At 47.9% G+C, this 16,702-nt stretch overlaps 1 long non-coding RNA gene across 2 annotated transcripts in view; it reads left to right on the top strand.

Moving 5' to 3' along the window:
- Positions 1-16,702, top strand: part of LOC138516464 (uncharacterized) — a 115,695-nt gene that overhangs the window by 8,995 nt on the left and 89,998 nt on the right. Inside the window, exons 1-3 of one of the 2 annotated variants that reach the window (XR_011282272.1) lie at positions 7,606-7,661; positions 11,610-11,708; positions 12,038-12,129. This is a non-coding gene — a long non-coding RNA (uncharacterized lncRNA). Of the gene's footprint in view, positions 1-7,605; positions 7,662-11,609; positions 11,709-12,037; positions 12,130-16,702 lie in introns of those variants that run through there. The other variant, XR_011282271.1, reaches the window with a different exon arrangement.

Raw genomic sequence — 16,702 nt, 5'->3', positions numbered from 1 at the left:
CAGTCCCAGGGTATGGAGTCTATGGTGGGGTGTCACTATGACACCCCTGTGTTACTGCACGGAGGGTGCTGTGTAACACACATCGTAAAAACACATGAGACCCTATGGAGTAAAGGACCCCATAGCCCATAAAACACATTCACAGTCAAAGGAATACCATAAATCATGTCCAAGAGTGGGCGGAAAAGAGTCTCACTCTTGGCAGGAGGAAAAAAACAAACTCCAGAAATCCAGCAAAGCTGCTGGGGGACTCACTAGGTTAGGAAATTCAGCTTAAAGAGATAATTCTCCCTAACACCAACCTTGAAAACCGAGCGGAAGAAGTGGAAGGAAGGGCAAGACGAAACAACATCCGGGTGGTCAGCCTGCCGAAGGGAGAAGAGGGCCAGGACCCAACGGACTATGTGGAAAAAATGATCCTGCAAGAGATAGGAGCAGACAAGCTCTCACAAGGGTTTACGGTTGAACGTGCACATCGGGCCCTGATGAGAAAACCACGGCCTGGGGAACCACAGCGAGCGATAATTGCGAAAATCCTGAACTATAGAGACAGCCAACATCACAGCGTATCCTGATTATACTATGCTGGTGCAAAGACAGCGGTATAGCTATGTGGCGGTCAAGAGGACACTGCGTACGGCTGGTATCAAGTACATGCTTTTGTACCTTGCAAAGCTAAAAGTCTTGCACAAAAGTAGAGCGCTCTTTTTTGATACCCCAGAGGAAGCGGCGACATGGTTGGATTTGCAGGGCTGTCCGGAGCGAGATGGAGAGCAGGATCGCCAGGAGCACGATAAGTGAGGAGAATGTATTGTGAACACTGAAGGGATAAGTGGGGGGGAGTCCTAGTATGAGACTTTGGAACATTTGAACTGTAATTTGTCTCATTTGGACTCTAGGACCCGGTTGGACTGGAATATAGTGAATAAAATGCACAAGTGAACTGGATAGCACTAGGCGTAGCGAAATTAGAACAAACAGGAGCAACAGAATGGAGGCAACCTACCCCCAAGAATTAGTAGTAAGGCGGCCACTAGGGCGACTTTACCCTGCTGAGCTGCGAGTACAGGCTTTTTGCCAGAAAGGGCTAGATGCGGGGGTGCCTGAGATCCAGGTATGGAGCTGGGCAACAGTTGGGGAGGGTGTTGTTGGGGAAAGGTGGGGAGGTGGGAGGGAGGGAGGTGGGAGAGTTTGTTGTGTTTTTAGTTAGGGGGAGTTTAAGTTGGGGAACGAGCCAATATAGACGAGTTAAGCAACTGGAGCTGGACTGCACAGGCGGGAGGGGAAAAAGGACTCTGACATGCCTTGGGGAATCTGAAAATAGTCACTTGGAACGTCAGGGGGCTCAATAGTTACCTGAAGAGAAACAAGGTTATGCTATACCTACGGAGACAGAAGATAGATATTGCCTTATTGCAAGAGACGCACCTGACGCGAGATAAGATGGTTTTACGCTCACCTGGCTGCCACAGGGGCGTCGGTCGGACCCGGACAGCTGCGGTCTCCACCCACGTGATGCGTAGTGCAGCGATGACTGACAGGAGCTGCCCTCCTAATTTTGTCTGCTTAACCCGTAGTAATATTCTCCTGCAAGTGGAGAGATGGATTTAGCCACTTGTGGATTCAAGTGATGGCACCCCCACAGTCCTCCCCAACTAATCACCTCCGAAATGCCCTCACAGCAATCTCACCTTATATTCTTGAAAGATGAGCTCTCCATCCTGCGTGGATTTGCAGGGGCACCTCGATTCCAGTTACTTCACTGGTTTGAAGGCTCGGGAGAGTTCCGGAGAGTATTGACTCTGAGGTTCCTGGTGAGGACCAGTAAGTATTAAGTTCATAGAGTTCAATATGTGCGATGTGCACTCTTGTTCCCTCCTTCCTTTCTTGTCTTGCAGCTGGCTCGTGAAAAGATGCTCTTGTGGCAGCTGGTGGCGCTCAGGTAAGAGTCTGTATTACCCGGCACTGTCCGGTAAATGTTGCACGAGGAAAACGTGTTGTTTTGTCTCTCTTTACAGATGCGGCACGTGAAAATATGGAGAGTCACAAAAGGATGCCTCCGGTGGTAAATCAGGTAAGTCTATGGTGGTAAGAATTAAATTTGTTGGTTCCCTCGGCTCACCTTGTGGTTTTCTTTTGTCTCCTAGGTGCCGAAGTTCGGCGAAGAAATGATGGAGGCAGCGCTGAACCGAAGGATGCTGTGAAGACTGGTGAGTATGGCGCGGCGCTGCAGCTGGAGGTGCGGCGCGTGCAGAAATGATGTTCTTTACAGGTCCGGAGACAAGATGGATCCAGAATCAGGTGTGGAATAGAAATTAATTTATTTTCTAACCTTGTCCCTTTCTTTCCTCTTTGTTTTAGGAGCTCCGGATTCGAGGCGGGCGTGGCTGAAGACTGGATGCAGGCTGCAGGCACGGTGAGTGTTACGCTGCTGGATGCAGAATAACGCGAAGCGTGTGTTGCTGGTCGGGTGTGGTTTAAATAGCCTCAAAAGTAGTCCCAGGTAAGAAGTCCCTAGAACCACACCCGAGTAAAAAATAGTCCCTGTAGAAAAATAGTCCCTTTCAGGCTTCATGTTGGATTGGAGTCATTTGCAGCATGGTCTGCCCGAGGTAAGTAATGACTATGAGCCTGGCGCCTTAGTCGCCAGGACTGATTCCTACTATGAGCCTGGCGCCTAAGGCGCCAGGACTGAACCCAGATAGCCCCTAGCCGGGGCTGCTGAGGTTTCACTAAATGTCTAGATGCCTGCTCCCGGGGCTGATGGGCTTGGTCCGGATGCCTGGGGGTAGGCATCATGACAGCGGAGATGATTGGGAGGAAATGGAAGGGAACCGTGGTGGGTTCGCCATATTCAGCTTATGCTAGGGGAGTGCTCATTTGGGTGGCGCCACACGCCCCGTTTCAGTTGTTACAGACGCTGGTCGAGAAGGACGGGAGGATGGTCGTGGTGAGGGGATTGGTGGAAAATAGGGAAATAAGCTTGGTAAATACGTATGCCCCGAACCAAAACACAGCCGCATATTTCAAAACGCTGTGTAACAATCTTAGCATGTGTATGGGGAGTGCAGTGATTTGGGGGGGACTTTAATTGCGTATTAAACCCTAAGGTGGACAGATCAGATGGGGAAAATGGAAAGGCCTACCCCGTCTGCTAAAGCGTTGCAGACGTTGCTGAATGACTTTGGGTTGGAAGATGTATGGAGGGCGCAACATCCTCAAGAGAGGCAATACTCGCATTATTCTGCCGCACAGTAATTACACACAAGGCTGGACTATGTCTTCGTCACTCCAGAAATACTGACAGAGATCACGCAAGTTGAATATAAAGTGAGGGTCCTCTCGGACTACTCGCCTCTGATCCTTAGATGGCAATGTTGTCCCCTGAGAGCAAGAATTCCGAAGTGGCGCCTCAGGGTAGAGGTGCTCAGAGACCCCTTTTTCAGAGAGGACATGAGGGAAGAGATTGTTAGCTACTTTGAGACGAATACGGGTAGTGTGGATTCGACGGGCACATTGTGGGAGGCCTTCAAGGTTGTGATGAGGGGAGTGGCTATAGCGAAATCTAAAGGGCTGCAGGGAGGGATCATGCCGGTCCTGCGGGAAACCGAGGGGGAACTGGAAAGGGCACTTAAGGGAGAAAACAGTAATAAGGAAGACACCGAACTGATACTTAGGCTGCAGCAAAAGTGCGCAGAGCCCTGGGAAACATTGTAACCTTAACTACAAAAAGTATATAGAGAGGCAGCATGCGGGAGGAGATAAACTAGGAAGGATCCTGGCATGGTTATACAAGAGTGAAACCCCTAGACCCCCGATCAGATCGATAACAAGAGAAGACGGAGGGATGGTGGATACCCAAGAGGGAGTTAATCAGGAGTTTGCAAACTATTATGGGCTGTTATATGGAGATGACGGGGAGGATAATCGCGCAATGATAGTAGAAACACTGGAGGACATAGGATTGCCGCAGATCAGGGCTGAAGAGAGAGAGGAGCTGGACGCACCGATTACCTTAGAGGAGTTAGAAGAGGTGGTGTGACAGTTGCCAACTAGCAAGACCCTGGGGGCGGATGGACTCCCAATTGAATTTTATTAAATATTTAAAGATGAGGTGCTCCCCCCGCTGTTAGATATGTTGAATGAGGCGTATGAGCTAGGCAGACTGCCAAAGTCACTCAGAGAAGCGATTATAATACCGCTTCCCAAACCCAATAAGCCGGGGCATAGCTGTAGTTCTTATAGACCCCTGTCGATGTTAAATCAAGACAGTAAAATTCTGACTGCCGTTTTGGCAAACAGATTAAGGAGAGTCATAGGCAAATTAATACACCCGGACCAGATGGGCTACGTCCCTAATAGGAACATATCCAATAATCTTAGAAGGCTCCATAGAGTCATTGAATATGGAAACGATATTGGCAATTGTGTCGCTGGACACAATAAATGCCTTCGACTCGGTCAAATGGCCATGGTTGTTGGCGTCTCTGGCAGGCTATGGGATGGGTCCAGGATATCTACAGTGGGCTAAAACGTTATACAGTGAACCGCTCGCCACAGTTAAAACAGGGGCAGTAATATCAGAAAGGTGGAAACTCCGCAGGGGAACCAGACAGGGTTGTCCATGGTCCCCTATGCTTTATATATTGGCCCTGGAACCCCTAGCGATCTACTTAAGGCAACAATATGATACGATAGGCATCCCTGTGGGGGGTGAACAACACCTGATATCCTTATATGCAGATGACATACTATTGTACTTGCGACACCCAGAGGAAAACCTCCAATATATTTTGGAGGTGGTGGGAAGATATGCGGGAATGTCTGGTATATCGGTGAACCCTCAGAAGTCCCATTGGGTGGATATAAAGGGATCCCCTTAAAACAATTACCGGTGTTACAGGTACCATGGGCAACAAGTACATTTCGCTATCTAGGAATAGAGATATACCACACGGTGGAAGAAGAGCATAAGCACAACACAGAGGTAGCCATTAAGAAAATTGAGAATTGCATGCGGTTCTGGGTAAAGCTCCCTTTAGCAATGTTGGCACATGGGGCAATGTTGAGGATGGTGGTCTTGCCTAGGCTCTTGCATTACTTCAGGAATATCCCGCACTTGATACCAAAGAAGTTCTTCAGTAGATTGGGCAGCATGTGCAGGGATTTCCTGTGGCATGGTACACGAAACAGAGTGGCCCTCTGGAAGCTACAGAATTTCTATGAGAAAGGGGGTATAAAACTGCCTAATTATGAAGTTTATTATGTTGCAAGTCAGCTGCAATATGTGGACAAATGGCTTTCAGAGGAGGTCACCTCTGAATCCAGGTTGTTCAGGCCGGACTGTGTCCCATATTATCTAAAGGAGATTATGTGGTTGCCCCAAGCAGAGATGGAAAGGCGCCCAAAGATGATGGTGCTCGGATGGAGGATGTGGCGCAGGGCCTGTCAATTGATGGAGATTCCATTCCCGTGTTCCCCACAGATACCACTGGTTGCACTGGCGGATGGAGAAGAGCAGTTAAGGATGATTATTAGAAACCACTGGGAGCCGGCTGGGATAGCGACACTGGGAGATATTTGGCAAAGGGGGACCATAACAGATTTTGAAGAGTTAGGGGCAGAAACTGGGTTACACACTGGCCAGTATATCATGTATCATAGACTGGTGCGTAGGATTAAGAGAAGTGGCCCGAACTGGTGCTAGAGGAAGAACCAGATGCTACTATAGACATAATATATGACATAGCAGAGGGGGACATGAGATATCTAGAATATATGAGATGATGATGTCCAAAGTGGGAAAGGAGGTGGCACAACTAAGACTAGAATGGGAGGGAGAGTGGGAACCTTGATGGAGGATGAGATGTGAGGACGAGTCCAAGGGTATCACAAGAAGGTGCCGAAGAACGCAAGACTTAAACAGATGCAACTGTATATTACGCATAGGGTGTATATGACACCCCAGAGAATAGCCAAGTTCAAAAATGCAGGACGGCAGGCATGCCCTAAATGTGATGAGGAGAACAGGGGCATGGTGCATATGTTTTGGTCATGCCCGGTTATTGAGCGCTTCTGGAGCGAAGTGGCACATAAACTATCAGAAAGAGGTATTAAGATCGTGGTGGACACAGTGTGGGCCTGCCTGTTAGGGGGGTTCCCTAGGCCACGGAAACTTAGGCATGTAAGCAAACTGAAGGATTTGGCATATGCACTTGCGAAGAGGAGAATTGCTATGGGATGGAAAACATGCCACAAACCTCGATTGGAGGTATGGTGGAAAGATTTACAAAAGTGGGCGGAGGCGGGAACCATGGTATGGCAAGAAGCTAGCAGTGCTGGGGGGGGGGGAAGAGACTGAGACCCTAGTGGGCTGGAAATTACTGATAGCAGAACTATTTGGGTCAATCCGAGACCCATCGGAACCCACGGGGAGGAATACCCTATTACAAGTTGCAGAACATTGATAGGAGTAGGCCCGTAACGGGGGGTGGGATAAGGGAAGCAGTGAACACAATTGAATGATGTATAATTGAAATGCTTTTGTATACACTGCAAGTTTGGTTTTTATTGTTTGTTTGAATAACCAATAAAAAACGTTTAAAAAAAAAAAAGGAAATGGTGTGGAGTTACTGTACGACTCCTCACTCTATAACAAATATGTCTCCTTTTGTGTCGTTAAAAGGTCGACAACCTGCTACTAAGCTCTGCCCGGGATGGTTGGAGATGGCAGGTTGTGTGGTAGTGGATTGTCAGGAAGTTATGAGGTTGATATTGGAGGCACAATGCAGGTACAAACAGAGGTTTGATGATGTCTCTAAGGTTAGGAATGTGCAGTATGAGGTGGGTGACTTGGTTTTGAAAAAGAATCCTCGTGTTGGATCCAAATGTGTGGAGAGTAAATATTTAGGACCTAGAAGGATTGTGGCTGTGTGTGACAATGTGGTGATATTGGAAGGTGGGGAGTGTTGGTCTAAGGCAAGGTTGGTCAAAAGTTCATCCACGGTCGGTGAGGGAGAGACGATGGGCAATGGTGAAGGCGGCAAGGATGATGAGGCTATGGGAGAAGATGTAAATGGGAATGAAAGTGTACATAATGCAAAAGAAGGTGGTGAGGAAGGTCAAAAAGCAGACATAGGAACTACCAAGTGTAGAGCAAGGATAATGGCAATCCGTTTTGAAGATTTTTGTTGCGAGTGATATGCTCAATTTCTTGTTAATGTAAGGAGGGAGATGTGTTGGGTTTAGAAGTATTTTGTTCCTGTTTGCTTAAGCCTTAGTGGAGGCTGTACTAGGTCATGACATAATGGTGTCAGAGTGTCCTATGTGTATGTGTGTTTACATCTGACTTATGTTCCAGAATTGACAAAGGTTCTAATGCAGTTAGAGTTAGTGATCTGAGAGGCAGTGCCTGCTGCTTGTTGTATCTTACTTAATAAAACTTACTTTACCTCTTTCGTTGCCTCCGCCTCAATTTAACAGAGCACTCCACGCCATGCACGGGCAGGTACTTATTTTTTTTTGCGCATTCATAATTATTCATCTCAGAGAATTGCCAGATATATTTAACGATAATAATATTTTTATTTATATTGCTCTCATACACAGGTGTTTCAGAGCGCGGCAAGTGAGGGGAACGGGGGAGAACAAAACACCAATGGGTTTGTTTTTCCTATTTTGATTTCAGTTGCACCAACAGCGGATCTTTGTGCGTCTTCTTGGCTGGTATCCCCATCCTCGGCTGCACCCACCCCCAAACAGAAGTGGTTTATGGGCATGCCGCACACGCAGAGAGAATTTCAGGGCAGATTCGGCTGCCAGCAGCAAGTCGGGTTGTACCGCCATCTTCACCCTTATCCAGTGGTGGAAATTGAAAAAATGTGGTGGGTGGGTCCCACAAGGGCCGGGCTGGGGGCGGAGTTAAAGGGTTGGTGCCCAAAGAGGCTTGGTTTGGGGGGCGGAGCTGGCAATTGACCTCCGATCAAAGGAAATGTCCAGAATAATAGTTTAAAACAGTGCAATTTCTTTCATGCTGCTTCTTTTCCAAACTATATATCAATTCCACTTTAAACCACTTCCCTGGCACTGGCGATGAGTTACTTCACTATGCGAATAATAGTTTTGACCAGTGTTGCAGAGTACATTTTCATTAAAATGCACAATTTGCATCCCATTTTATAAAAAAACTCCCCCTTTTGTACCATTCAAACATGGTCAGGAAAGGAATGAATTGCCATTTACAACTATAGGCCACTTTTTTATTGGTGCCCGAGACAATTTTATGGCCCAGTCTGACCCGCACTTGTACAAGGGAGCAAACCGTACCAGCTATCGGTGCACCTAAACTACCAACAGCAATGTTAGTCTACACTGTGATCTGAGCTCATACAGAGGATTATTTTAAGCAGACTGTTAAAGAATCATTAAGAAGAGCAATTACTCTACCTAATGGTGAAAGAGCAGATAATCTGTGGGGAAATCCTGGTTTAAACCGAGAGATTGTCCTGCAACCTCATTCTTATAACCTGCTGATTTCTGTTCGCCATAAGCAACGTTTTCTTTTACTTGAACAACACCCGGCACAGCTCCTGCAGCTCCCCTCTGAAAGCAGTTGGGTGGCTGCATCCTGTGGGATGGTTTCAATGATAATAGGGGTATTTATTTATTCATGCACTGTTTGACGGCTACCTGTATATTTTTTTATGCAATGTTTGTTGGATACAAGTATCTGACAAACATTGCACAAATAAATGAATAATCCGGGTCCATGTATCCGACAAACATTGCATAAATAAACTGGGTCGTGGCTGAGGACTGTAACTTCCTCTGGTGACCCTGTGCACCCTGCAGGGGGTCACCAGAGGAAGTTACAGTTTGCTTTTCCTGCAACTGTGACCTGTATCAAAGTCCTGCTTTGTACATGTAGGGGGGCGGAGCCATCAGAGCGCTTATGGCGGAAATGAGCTGCTCCGTGCCCCTACTCCGTGCGCTGCGTGCGCTTTCTTTTCTTTCTTTTTTTTACAAAGTAGCACACAGAATGGGTTTGGGGTTTGCGGCGGCTGACTGGCCGGATCCTGTGATCCGGCTACACATCTGGTGCCGGATCTCGGATCCGACGAGAGCCGGCCCAATGACCCGTGCTGCCGTTATCTGCACAAGACAGCTTTCACTGTTATAACAGCAATGAGCTCACTACGACGGCATGCAGTTCCCTTGGAATGATTTCTGTAACTTTACTGCCTTTTGCGAGGAGAGAGGTTCTGAACATTGCAGGGAGATGTGCCTGACTTTACTGCTCAGTGCTGCCAGGCAGTGCATTGAGCTGTACCGGCCAGAGTCTGTTCCACAAGATGTCTTTCTTGACCTCCCTCACCCCCACCCCCATATTTCTTTCTTTCTGTATAGGACCGACTTCTTTCATTTCCATGTGACTTCCTTGATATACCTGCGTTGTCTCACTGACTAGGTGCCTGCATGTTGCTTTGCTAGTATGCAGTGAAAATGCAAACTCCTATGTAGTCTTGCCAGCAAGATAACAATGAGTATTTAGCCCTAGAAAATAGCCATACTGTTGGCAGAGGTCTTCAATCTGTGGGGCGTGTGATCCAGGTCAGTGAGAAAATAGAAAATACATGGTCAGTCAGTGCAACATGATGAGGCCGCGGGAAATTAAATGCAGCCTGGACGTGCTCTTTCCTGAATTTGGATTGCGTGTCCACGCTGCGTTGTTGCTTCCTGCTGGTGACGCCAGCGTCTTATTGCCTGGTAAGGGATGCCGCTTCTCGGCTCAGACCGCCACACCACAGTTGGAGGGAGTGCCGGGAAGCAAGCGTTTCAGGCCTTTGTAGGTCCCTCTGCTTCCCTCTCCCCCTTTGGACCCACGAAGACTAATGCATGGGGAAAGGTGAGCAGAGGGGCTGGATCACTGCAATGCTGGTTCCCCCTGCGCCCCTTTCCCTCTGTGCCCCCACCTTGCTTGGCCATGGGGGAAGAAGAGGCGAGCGGCGAAGGAAGCAGGCATTGCCAGTGTTGTATGATATCCAGCTCCCCCACAGCAGATTGCTGGGCTCTACAGCAATCTGCTGTGGGGTAGCCAGATATCGTACAACACCGGTCCCCCCTGCTTTGGCTGCCCCCTGCCTCGTCAACCCTCTCGTCCATGGGACAGCACTGGCCGGGTCCGAGATCCGGCATCTGATGTCTGGCCGGATCTCAGAACCCGGCCTGCCTCAGCCATGACCAGGCTTTATCAAGCCCCCAGCTTTGCAGAGGGAAGCTGTGGGCTCGCTGACCTAATCTCAACAGTGCTCCTTTCCCCAGCCGTCACTTGCGTATTTCTTGGCTCTGTCTGTTCATCCCGTTTGTTTTTTCTGTCCTGAAAGGGACACCACGGAAATCAATGGGCCATGAACATCACTGTGGCGGGGAGGGGTGTGGTCACTGTTGAAAGCAGGCATTCTACATGCTGGACACATTATTGTTCAACACATTCAAAGGAAAAAAGTAATTTCCACTCAAACGCTGCTGAAACTTGCGCTCACTCGTTTTCTTTGAGATGTGTTTTTTTTTCTTTTTTTTTTTCTTTTCTCTGAGCACCACACCAATACAATGTGTGTCCCCCTTGCTTTGTGTTTTATCACAGGTTATATTCATAAAGATGTTATGTTTACAAATAAATGCTTCCATTGTGCTGACAGCAGTTATTAGGAAATTAAACTGGGTTCATGGGTGCCAAACGGAGGCAGAAATACCCCAACCCATCCCTTGGCCAAAAACATTTTATAGCACTTCCTTTTTTTATAAGTAATTGCAAAAAACCCTATTGATTAACATGTTTTTCATATTTTTTTTTGTTTTAATTGTTTTGGTTAAACTCAACCTTAAACACAGTCTCAGCAATGGTCTGTCAACCTGCTGAGCTACCCTGGGAGCCATCTACTATAGAGCACGTCTATGCATCCCATGATATACTAAAATCACTGCATTACCAACAGTGCATTGGTTGCACTGCTGCCACAGAAGTGATTTAAAGTGGAATTCATGTATATCATCCTGCTGTGGGTGCCAGGCCTTCGCCTGCATGTGGCACCATATGTTGCAGAGAAGCCAGGGGCCCTCGTGTCTGGCATGGCAGCCCTGGCAGTCTGCTGCTACGTCAGCGCTGTCACCTAACTGCAGTATAAACTACATGGCTATTACTCGATGTTTCCAAAAGTTGGCTTGGTGAGTTAAGAACTACTGTGTCTTATTCTATGTAAGATATGTAGATGAATGATTTTAATGCCAGCAGGCTGGACTTCTCAACTGTTAAGGGTAACCTATAACAAGCTGATGCTCTTCCTCTCGCTCGCTCTATTATTTTTTTTTGTCTCTGTGACTGAGTATGAGTCACGTTTTCAGGTATGTGCTCTTGACTGCTTTCTCTACCAGCTGAGGTGGACTGGACTATAGGGAACTTTTGGAGATTTCCCGGTTGTCCCCTGCAGCCTAGGTCCCTTTTGTGTGCGGGGGAGGATGTGTGCCGACTGGCAGAGTGTAGTGCGCACATATTGGTACGGTCAATCTGGTACGTTTATAATATTTTTTTTATTGTACTTTTTCAATTGCAGGATCTCAAATTGGCTTAATCAACCCATCTTGGACAGCCAAGTCCCCAGCAGTAATGGCACCGTAAAAAATCTTGACATCTGTATTAAGACTTTCCGACGGTAAGAATGTTTTTTTTTAAAAACAACTGTATTTTGCTGTGGGTGATGATGGTGGGGTAATTTCAAAGGTATAGTAGGAGTCACAATCGGGGAATTCAAACCTATTTTTGAGGCTGTTCCTTTCTCATGTCCCGTTTGGGGCGGTACTGAAAGTTCACGTCTCAAGTGGGGGTTGCATTTACAGTGCACTGTGTACTTTCTCCTGGTTTCCCAGCGTTACGTCCTGCTTACTAGCTGATGCCTAAAACCCAAGAGCTCGTTTTAACCCCTGCTCATTTTTGAAGTCTCAGGTAGACCCATGTATCCTTGACTAACTGTTTTCATTGCAGCAGTATTGCTCCAAGCGTCGGTGTGTCAATCTAACCACGTGTGTTCCAACAAGAAAAATCCAGTGAAGCACTTGACCCAGTCACGCAGGCAAGTAAGGATTTCTTCTCCCTATGTAATATTGGTTGAGTAGACGTGCAGAAGGTTTATATCAGCCCTGTGCAATGTGCATCCAGGTGTGGTTTTCGCCGCCCTGTGGCCTAGTCCAGGACCACACTTCAACAAAAAGTTTGAGCTAGAACTTCACGGTATGAACAGGGAGTCTTCTGAGACTTGTATCATGTGGTGGTTTTTTAAATCCAAGCAGCATTTCTGACCCATTTCTGCTGAGTTTGTTTTTCCCCCAAGCTGTTCATATGGTTTTGTTTTTCTCCTCCCACCCCCCAGCCTTTTCACGTGGTTCGTTTTAAATCTTATGTGGTATGTGTCAATTTAAATCTTTTAAAGCATTTTTAATTTTTGAAATCTTGAAATGGATTTTAAAAAATAAAGTGACATACATTAACATGGGAGGTTTGCAATCTTTTCAGAGTCAGGTTCCTTTTTTAGATGGATCATTGGTACTAAATGAAAATAACTTTTTCACTGTACCGATTGAGGGGCGGATGTCGATTTAGAAAGCCCGCTCTGTGAGCGGTCTTTCTAAATCGAACGATCATATCTGTCAAACCCCTGTCACACATGAGTGCGCTCAGGTGCTGACAGGCGCTGTGAGACCCAGCAGAGTCGTCACAGGAGGCAGAGGTTTGTTTTGGACTGTGTGTGCGCATGTGGGTAAGATGCGTGTGCTGGGGGAGGGAAATTGGATGTTCGGGGGTCCCCCCCTGATTGACGAGTTAATGAGCGGGTAGGGAAGGAGGGGAGCAGTATGTGAATTCCGCACTTTAAAGTCAAAACAAAAACGGCCGGGAAAAAATCTGTCTTTTTTGTGTTCGGGCGGAAAGGTGGAGAGGTGGAAACAGACATGAGAAATGCAAAAACACAGAAATATGTCTTTTTTGCGTTTTGGGTTCACATGGATCACAGTTGCTGACAAGTTAAGCTGCAGTGTGTGGTTTGTGGCGCTACAATAGCAAGCCTGAAGCCAACACTTAAGGCGTATTTGGAAACAAAACCTTAGCAAAAAAGACCATGGCTTTGTTTGTACAGCTGCTACAAGACATATACAAGCAAAAGACACTGTTAAAACGTTGCCTCAGTACCTGCAAATGCTTGGAAGCTTCTTACCACATTATCTGGGGGGAAAAAAGCCCTTTACAGATGCTGAGAGTAATTCTGCCAACAATTCTCACTGTCAACCGGGTAATGCTTAGTGACGGTGCAGCAGAGAAATGCAAAAGTATCTTTATGTCTGACACCACAATTTTCCGCCGCATCACTGACCTGTCCTCTTCTATCAGTACAGAATAGATATCGTGCTTGAAATATTGGAGAAATATTTTGTAAACCAATTCAGGGCAGAATTGCAAAAGTGTTGATGGTAACTCCACATATATTGTGGACACACGCACTGCGTGATCCCCGGGAAGCTTTGCCTGTGCGCAATATGGGGAACGGACTCTCAGAGGTGGGTTTAAACCAGATGAAAGAAGAGCCTCTGTGTGATTCACACTGGCTTGTACTGTTAGCTTTCTATGGCGACCTCTTTGAAAAGCTACATTTATAAACCTCTCCCTGCAAGGCACAGAAAAGAAACCACATCATTGGCTATGAACGCAAAAATGTCAGCATTTAAGAAGAAGTTGGAGCTTTGGAGGAGGAGGGTTAATGTCTGAATTCCGACGTGTTTCATTATTAGCAGATGCTCTTGAGGTGGTGGAGTATGATCTTTTCATGTGTTGCTGAACTAATGGAAAACCATCTTAGAACCACTCTCAAAAGTACTTTCCAGAGGACAATTGTAGCATCAATGACTGAGTGGTTCAGCCTTTCCTATCGGACGTAGGTGTTCGCCCACCTCCCAATACACCTCCAGGAGGAACTAATGGAACTTCAAAGTGACCGCCTACTGGAGATTCAATTAAAAAAATTGTCCTTGGGTGGATTTTGGCAAAATGCAGTTTCCTCCTTTGCATCCAAATGCAGTCAATGTACTGTTACCTTTCAGCACCTGGTACATTTGCAAGATTGGATTTTCAACTTTTGCAGCACTAAAGACTAAATATCGGTCCAAGCTGGAAGAAAACCTGTGGTTGGCTATTGCAAAAATTGAACCCAATAGTGATGGCTGGCTGCTGAAAGGCACGCCCACCCTTCACACTAGCTCTCCAGTATGCCACTGTCCAACTTGCAAGTGACTGCATTGATAGTAATCAAGTTTTTGTACTTAAGTATGTCCGACGTTACTGTAGGAAATAAATATCCAACGCTACTTTTAGTCACGTCCCCTGTTGCAAAAAATTCTGAATGCTGCATTTACAAATATTTGCCCTCTAATTAATTTGAGTTATTACAAGCAAGGATTTTGAAAGAATGTTGTTTGGCACCCACACCTCCGTTTGGCACCATTCTACACCAGATAAATATTTTGGAGTCCATGTGGATAGAGGGGCCCAAGCCAGGTACCTTTTTCTTAGGGAGGGCTTGGGGGTCAAATAAGTTTGAAGACCACTGCCAATAGAGTGACTATCTTGTTATCAAGAAAATGTTTTTAAAAAATAAAGGCAAAAAACCTAATTGCTATCTTGCTGGCACCGCTATTTGTTAACATATATTTTGATTGCTAGTTTGGATGAGCACTTATCCTCCCTGGTCCCTAGGGGACAGTGCACGTGTGGGCTTAAACGGCAGAAGCTTAATGTACTAAACAAACCTTTGCAAAATCCCTGGTTGCTTTAAAGTGGTCCATTATCCACGTGCTTGCTGTGCCCTTGTGTTCGACGTTGCTATGTGTCCGGTATGTGCATATACAACTCGTACACATGACCGAATCTTCAGTGGGTAGGAGCGAAATCATTTCGGTGCTTTACTGTGAAGGAAAGAGTTGCACGGACCCAGCAATATTCAAGATTTGACTCTTGTCGTCTGCTTAAGAACATTGCAATGGAGAGACCACCAGGGGGCGCAGGCGAAATGGCCGCCTGAGCAAGGATCTCCGTCGGGACCGACAGCAAGTAGCGGAAAAACTTTGCTTGCCCAGCCCGCAAGTGTCCTAAGTTTCACGAGAGCGTGGATGGGGTCAGGAGGACCCGACTGGTGCTTTCCCAGTGAAATCGGTGGGAGAAAGTGGTCAAAAACTGTCGGGAGGATTTCACCCCTCCCCCACGGGGTTCGTGTTGGCGGGCCCGCAGCGCGGTCGGGAGGGAGGGGATGCGGCAGCTTCAGCGGTGAGGCCTGAAGGTCTCTGATGGTGGTTGTGGCTCCCGGCAGCGAGCTGGTGTTTTCGGCGGATCCTCTCTAGGAGCTCCTGGAAGATCGTGGGGCCGGTGAAGAAGACCTGGTGAGGCCGGAGTGAGGGAGCAGAGAGAGACGTACCAGCCGAGACATCAGCTGTGCAGGGATCAGCTTCCCCCGGCTCAGAGAGGCGGCGGACGCGAGCGGTGGGGAGATTCGGAGTGAGCGGACCGAAGATTGCAGTGGTGCGTGGAACTGGCACCCCCGCGGACTGCTGGAGCTGGAGGCGCTGCTGGGTCCGAGTGGCCTCGGCTTCCACACCAGCATTCAGAGACTAAGGTGCGGGCTGGGAGCGCGCCCCCTCCTTGCGCCACTAGCACCATTCCTTGGAGAGAGCGTCAGGAGGCCTTGGGGGGCTCTGGTGAGGCAGAGTGGTTGAGAGCGGTGGCCCGGGCCCCTCTCAACCTGACTCCCCAGGTATCCACAGAGAGACAGAAGGGGCCTGGTGTGATAGAGCCAGCTCAGGCACGGACAGCTTGGGGCCCAGGTGGAGGTTGGAAGTGCCCCCCTCCCACAGTGCAATTGAAAATCAGACGGGAGGTGATTAATGCACCTCCCTCCAGCTGTTGTGCGTGCACGGGGCAATTTGAAGACTGACACAAGAAACTCACACCCTCCGCCCTGAGACAGACTCTTTGGCTCCGGCTGGTGAGGCGAAGTGGAGCTGGGGAGAGGGTGAATGCTGGGCCCAGATAACGCGGCCCCAATGGACTGAGGGGTTGGGGGCAAGACATAGCGGGGAAGTCATTTTAGGGGATACCGGCGCGCCTTGAGGTCTGCGCCCCTCGCCATTAGTGAATTCTGGCGGACAAGAGGCACCCCGTCACTCTTGGTTGGTTTGTGATTCGGCCTAGGGTTGGGGCTCCGTAGAGCTCTGCTCAACTGCTTGGAGGCAGTCAGCGACACATGCCGGGACACCCCGAAGAGCGCAGCGCGCGAGGGAGGGAGTATGGACCCAGGGACCGCACAGAGGCTTCAAGGATATCAACGGTTGCAAACAAGCATGTCAGTCTTGCACCCCCAAGATACTCCTTTGGTCCTTGGAGGAAACCAGGAGACCTTGACCAAGGCAGATATCCGTCTCCTCTTGGATGAGATCTGTGTATTTCATATGAGCATGACTGCCACGGTATCAGCACTCCAAGAGAAAGTCCACAGGATAGAGGACAAGGTCGAGTACCTGGAAAATAATCAGCAGTCAGTTGACCTTGTAGAAATGAGGACAGAGGGCCGTCTGCAAGATAGGGAGCAGAGAAACTTAGACTTAGAGACCA

The sequence above is a fragment of the Ambystoma mexicanum genome, chromosome 6q (genome assembly GCF_040938575.1).
Source record: "Ambystoma mexicanum isolate Mex_15411 chromosome 6q, UKY_AmexF1_1, whole genome shotgun sequence".
Taxonomy (NCBI): Eukaryota; Metazoa; Chordata; class Amphibia; order Caudata; family Ambystomatidae; genus Ambystoma; species Ambystoma mexicanum.
Note: the sequence above shows the minus strand (reverse complement) of the source record. Positions and strands in the feature narration are given on the sequence as shown.